Raw genomic sequence first — 6,304 nt, forward strand, 5'->3', positions numbered from 1 at the left:
TTACCGGGATCAGCCCCGGGTGCTGCTGGCTGCTGGGCGATCCGGCTGCCCTGCGTGGTCGGGAGCTTTCGGTCAGGTTTGTGAGCTTGCAGAGAGGGGATCAATCAACCCTCTGCTCGGGAGGTCAAACCTCAGCAAGCTGAAGATCCCACTGGCACAAAGGGCCTTCGGCTGCAATCTCAACATAAATGCCGATTTGCAGATTCCCTGGCCAGAGCCACCCGCCTCGTGCCATGCCACCCACTGCTCCCGGACAATGCCACCTGCACCCTGCCTTGTCCCAAGGACCAGCAGTTGCCACCTCGCCTGCCGAGAAGACGCGTGCCATCTGCAGCAGAAGTGTTTCGACAGGTCACCCCATGCTGCCCTAGCCCCGCAGACCCTCTGCTATCTCCAAAAGTTTCTTGTACCTTATGTTAAGGTAAAATACGCTGCTCCAGGTGATGCCGGTGTGGGAGCCCCCAGCCAGCCCTGCGGCAGCCCCGGGGGGAGGCAGCCTGGGTTCCTGCCTCTCCTTCTGGAGTTAATCACCCGGACTGCTAGAAATGTGGAGCAATTGGCCCTTGTTTTGCTTTTCCCTGCTGACTAAAGAGCTCTTAAGTACCTGGCTTGTTATTTCTGCCAAGGTACTTACGCACCAAGGTCCTTGTGACTGTAATCAAGCTGCCTCTTGATCTTCTTCCTGATAAACTAAGTAGGCTGAGTGTCCTGTCTGCCTCCATCGGAAACGTCCTCAGCCCTTGTGGTGCTCTGCAGACTCTCCAGCTTGGGGCACAGCCTGCTTTGGCGACGTGTGCACCACAACGGCCTCGAGTGTGCCAGGATTGGGCCTGCTGGTGCACAGTCACTCCCCTGTGCCGGGTCCTCCAAAACAGCCCTTAGTCTTGCAAAGCCGGGGGTGGAAGGGACGGGGTGGCTGCACAAACCTCCAGGCTCTCCCTGCCCGCACAAGCTGCAAATCCCCGCAGAAAGGCCGCGGGCTTTGGGCCCCTGCCCCTTCCCCACACCAAAGTTTGCTCCAAGCATCAACCACCCTCAAGTCTCCCTCCAGAGAGTTCTGCTCCACCGTGCAGGAGCAAGGCTCTGGGGAGCTGTGCAGCAATGAGTGTGGTTGGGGCAGAGCATCTCTGGAAGAGAGGGGACCCTCCAAGCAGCTAGGGAGGGACTGGTGAAGACCAGCCCTTACCTGGGTGTCATGTCCATCTCCTGACCCCCCAGCCCAGCTCCAGGCTCTCAGAGAGCCCCAACAGGCTCCGGCACCGGTTGCTGCCAGTTTCTCCACCTTAGCAGCTGATGGCCTACACATAGCTGGCTGGAGAGCGGTGATCTGGGTGGCCACAGCGCAGCAAGGAAGACATCTGGGTCCTTGGACGCAAGGTGTCACCTGCAGGAGCCCAGTCCCTTCGGTCAGAGCCACCATGCAAGTAGCGCCTCTGGTCTTTGCTGGCTCCAAAGTTGCTGTGCAGAGAGAAGTGCCAGGTGGGACGAATCACCACTGTTTGTAAAGATAAAATGACACTCCAGTACTTAATTAAAGTAATCATCGATATCTTACTTTTGGCCAAAATACCCCCGTGTTGCAGGTGTTTTGCAGATTGGGGCTAGCTCTTGTCAACAAGTGCTTCCCGCCCTGCAGGGAGCATCCCCCAGTCCCCGGTGCCGGGCTGGCCCTGCCGCCCCGTGCACGCTCACCGCCTGGGCCAAAAAGTGGCATTGGCCGGACTTAGATCACTGCTCTCCAGCAAAGGGGCTCTCGGCTGAGCCCCAGCAGCACGTCCTGCTACCGGCACCTCCTGAAAGGGACCTTCCGCCGCAGCCCCGGCCCATTGTCTGGGGGGATAATTGGAGGGAGAAGTGAAATGGGGCTATAATGAATTCTGCCGCTATTCAGCGGGGCTGGGAGGCAGAAAGCTTGCTGCTCCTGCCAAAGTGCTGAGGCTGATACTTCCATTCTGTGGCCGAAGGGGAGGTCTCCGGAGGGCAGCTCGCTATTGACGAGGCTCCAGGGTCGAAACAACACCCGGCATCTGAAGTTTTACCCTTTCTGCACGAATGTGCTCCGATGTGGTTGTGCACAGGGTCCTTCCCTGTGGGCTTGGCAGGGCTGTAGCCAAGCTGCTGGTGCTCCCCGCTTGCACAGTGCAAGGCTGCGTGTGGCTGCACGATGTGTTGGGGTGTCCCTATGCCCGTCACTGTGCCGTGCTGACACCAGCTTCAGCTCTGCTGCCTTTCTCCCCAGGCTGTCCTCAGGGGCTCTGTCTGGCCAAATCCTCATTCTCTCCTCCCAAGGGTCCCGTGCAAAGCTCCCTTGGCCATAGTGACCCCCCCTTGGGCACCAGACCGATGGTCGACCCCCCCCAGCACCCAGCAGCACAAGCACAGCTCCTCCAGCCCCACTTCCAGGGGCTGCACCACTGCCCTGCCTGTTTTGGGTAGCGATGGAGCAGCCCCGGAGGGTGGACCCAGCCCGGGGGGATGGAAAATCTGTGCTGCTCTTTCCAGGTGCCCCGAGGCTGCGAAGGGCCGGACAGCAAAGAGTCTGTGTGGTCCCTCCCGCACACAGGCAGAGCCCCGTGGCGGGCAGCTCCTCTCCCACGCACTCCTGCCGGTCTGCTGCCGAGCTCCTGCTGGGGTCTCACACACGGGGTGGGGTTCCCCCCCCCCCCCAAAAAGCCTGTGGACCCTCCCAGCAGCATCCGGCTGGAGGCAGGGACCCTTCCAGGAGCGGTCTCCCAGGATGCCGGGCTGGCTCAGGCACACGGAGCCTGGGGCCGTGGTGCCTTGGCCCCGGGGAAAGCTTTCTGCCAATTTGCCCGAGCTGCAGAGGGGTGGGTGCCAGAAGAAGAGCTGGCAGCCTGCAGGGGGGTCGGCCTCCTGCACATGAAAGCCAGAGGGGGTGTGGGGGTGCCCAGCTGCCTCCCTGGCACAGTGAGGCATGCGGGGTCAGCGAATCGGCGTTACAGGGCAGTCCCCAGGGATGCCGGTGTTGCTCCTGCCCTGAGGTGCACCAGTCTTATGTCCAGACACTCTTTATGCAAATGCATAAGTAAATCCTGTCCCCTTCTTGCCTGTCGGGATGACACAGTTTCAAACCTTGGAAGGGGATTTAGGGCTTTTGTCTCCAGCCCAGCAAACAGGGCAGGCGCACAATCAGCAAACTGCTGGCAATTACAGCCATCGCAATTTTCTGCATCAGTGCCATAAACAAGTGGGCAGGGGAGCCCAGAGCACAGCACCCTGAAGAGCAAGGGAAGACAAACAGGACTTTGTCCCAAGGTTTAGAGCACACTGCAGGCATCCCCAAGGCTAAACGCTGTTCTTCCCAGCGCATGGTGCTCTCGTAAAACCTTGGCTCAGCGGAGCTTAGCAGACTGTCACAAGCCCAAAGGAGAGCCCTCCTGACCTCCCCGGGAGACAACTCCAGTGAGCAATAAACTGGCTCCTGTTTACTTTGGAAGGGGGGGTCTCAGTGGGCTTTAACGCAGGAGGGACAACTCTGAGCTGTGAACTGTGGCTGACACTGGAGCCGTCGCTGGAGCAGCCTGCAGCCACTAGCGGGTGCATGGGGTCAGCTGGGGTCTGAGCCTCCCCCATGAAGGATGAGGGACCACGGACAGCCCGTCCCATCAGACCTTTTCCTGTCCTGTTTCCCATGGGTGATGGTTAACCAGTCCTGTCTGCAGCATGCTCCTCCAGACAGGCAAACACTGGGCGATAAGGGAGCCCTCACCCTGTGCAAGGTCTGCCGTGGGGATGATGGCGGGAGGGGGGAGCGGTGGCTGTGCCATAGGCTGCCCCGACACAGGAGGAGCTCCCCGAGAGGTGCCTTGCAACCCTCATGCTTGCCGTGACGCTGGGTGAGCAAGCACAATGCAGTTTATGGCCGTGCCCCTCTCCTCTTTGCCTGTTTGCCTGCTCCCATCCTGCTGCCCCTGTCCGTTTGTCCAGCAGCCAGTGGCTGTGGTGGTCCCGCTCCTCGTCCCTTTGGGGAGACGTGACCCCGCTCACCCGGTGCCCAGCACCAGACCCGCTCTCAAACCTCTGGGGAAAGCTGACCCAAACCGGCAGCACCACAGGCAGGGGGCTGCCCACAGCCTCTGCCTGCAGCCTGCCTGCATGCAGCTGAGCCCAGCAGGGAAGGCAGCGAGCGCCAGCGCCGTCTGCGAGCACGAACAGCTGCTTGGAGCCCGCTCAGAAACACCAGCCCGGGCTGTCCAGCTGCCAGCCCCTCTGTTTCAGAGCACAATGAAAGCTGAAGGATGGCTGAAAGCAAGCTGCCTCGTGGGAAGGGAAGCACGGAGCTCTGTGCTGCAGGACGAGCCAGTGCTGACCCCATGGTGAGGAGCGAGGGTTGGCTGCAGGGAGAAAGGAAGCATCCGTCAGGCCCACTGGGGTCTTTGCCGCGAGACCCTTGTGCGGCTGCTGACCAGCTGGACCCCTCCCAAATGCAGAGCTGGGGATGAAGGCTCCAATTGACCTGTCTATTCACCATACGTGGGACTGGTTTGGTTGGGAATGCTGCCTAGTGGAAGGGTTTGTCCCGATGCATCGTCATCCCAAAGCTCCCCCATCCCCTTCCAGGCTCATCATCTCCAGCACTCACCGCAATGCAGCCCTGAAGGATGTCCTGGTCTCTCCTCTGTAGCCGGGAAGGGCTCTGGTATTGCTCTGCATTTACATGTTGCAGTCAAACCCCCGAGTGCAATGGGCCATTTGCTCTCCCCCACCATAAACTGGATTCATTTCACTGCTGGGACAAAGGCAGGTTGTCTTCCAGGTCTGGAGCTGAGCCTGTTGCTGGTGGAGGCAGGGATGGGGCTCAGCCTGATGCTGGAGCTGCAAACAAAGCCAAATGTTCCCCGAACCCAGCAGGATCAGCCTGTTTTGGTCCTGCTTTATACTAGTCGTTAGCCTCAATGAGGGTGCTGCTGGGCTGCAGTGGGCTCAGGCCCAGAACTGTCTCCCCTGTTTGGCAGATGCCCTACGTGTGTGGGTGCTGCCAAAAGAGGTGGGGGTTTATCTCTGCCTGGGCTGCAGCAGGGCTGCGGGAGCGAGAGCCAGGCAAGATACGTAACTGTGAGGTTCGGCATGTGTCTCTTCATCCTGCTCCCTCTCTTGGTACAAACACTGTCCAGATTTCCAACGTCAGAGGGAGAGACACCAGCCAGATTGTTTTACGGTTTCAAGAACTCATAATGTTTTCCAGAGAACAGAATGGCAGCTCATCTTCTGCAGTGGGAAGAGCTGTGGCCACCTCCAGTCACTGCCGACAGCCCTCTGACCTCCTCAGCAGCCAAAATAGCCAACAAAACGCAGGGCACCCTTGGAAAGGCTCTTGTGAGGCACCTCGGTGCACCCACATCCAGAGTGGTTTGTGCTTTCCCAGTCCCCCGAGGACCCAAAGCAGAGCGCAGCCTCCTCCCACTGCTGCCATGGCTCCTCGGTAGACATCTCCCCTGCAGGGCAGGCATGTTTGCTGGTGGTCCGGGTGCTGGCACGGCTGGGTGGTGCGATGGGAGCCGACAGCCCAGGGACGGCATGGGACCCTGCTCGGGGGCGGAAGGACCCAGCAGAGACCCTGCTCCAGAGGCAATTTTAGGGATGACTTTTAGAGAGGTGCTAAGCAGCAGCAGGCTGGAACTGAAACACACAGGCTGTGCTTCCTCGGGGGGGTGGGAGGACACGAAGGGAGATGTGGCTTTGCAGGGAGTCACAGGGTGACCCTGCCCTGGCTCCCAGCCCCTGGGCCACCGTGTGTCCCAGTCCCACGGTGAGGCTGAGTCCCAGCCTCCGCTCTAGCAGAGCTGCCCGAGCCACACTGGTGTGCTGGCAGGCTCATTACAGCAGGTCTGCTTTTAATTAAGCGGGACGCTGCTTTTGTACAGCTGAACCCCTCAGGAGTTTGGGTACGGATCCTTTGCCCCTGTGGCCGGGCTCCCGCTGCTTCCCCCCGCGCAGCAGGCGGCAGGCGAAGGGAGCTGGGGCCAAGGGCTTTGGTAGCACATGCTGGGGCGGCGCATCCCACCCGTTCAGGGTGCTGGCTGTCCCCCCAGCGCGGGAGGGCACGGCACAGGCTGTGCCATGCCCTGCTGTGGGTGTTTGGTCTCCTCAGGCCCGAAGGCAAAGCCCAGGGCTCTTGTCGTGCTGGGCAGATAAGAGTTAATGCCCCCGCAGTTGTGCTGAGCTGGCTTTATTGGCAATAAACCTCGGCTGGAAACAGCTTCCTAATCGTTACAGATTACAGGTAGCCCTACCTCCGCGGCTGTCCTTCAGCAACAGCACCTCTGCCCTGTGCCACTGCCCC

Source organism: Pygoscelis adeliae, unplaced genomic scaffold, assembly GCF_000699105.1.
Source record: "Pygoscelis adeliae isolate BGI_AS28 unplaced genomic scaffold, ASM69910v1 Scaffold161, whole genome shotgun sequence".
Lineage (NCBI taxonomy): Eukaryota > Metazoa > Chordata > Aves > Sphenisciformes > Spheniscidae > Pygoscelis > Pygoscelis adeliae.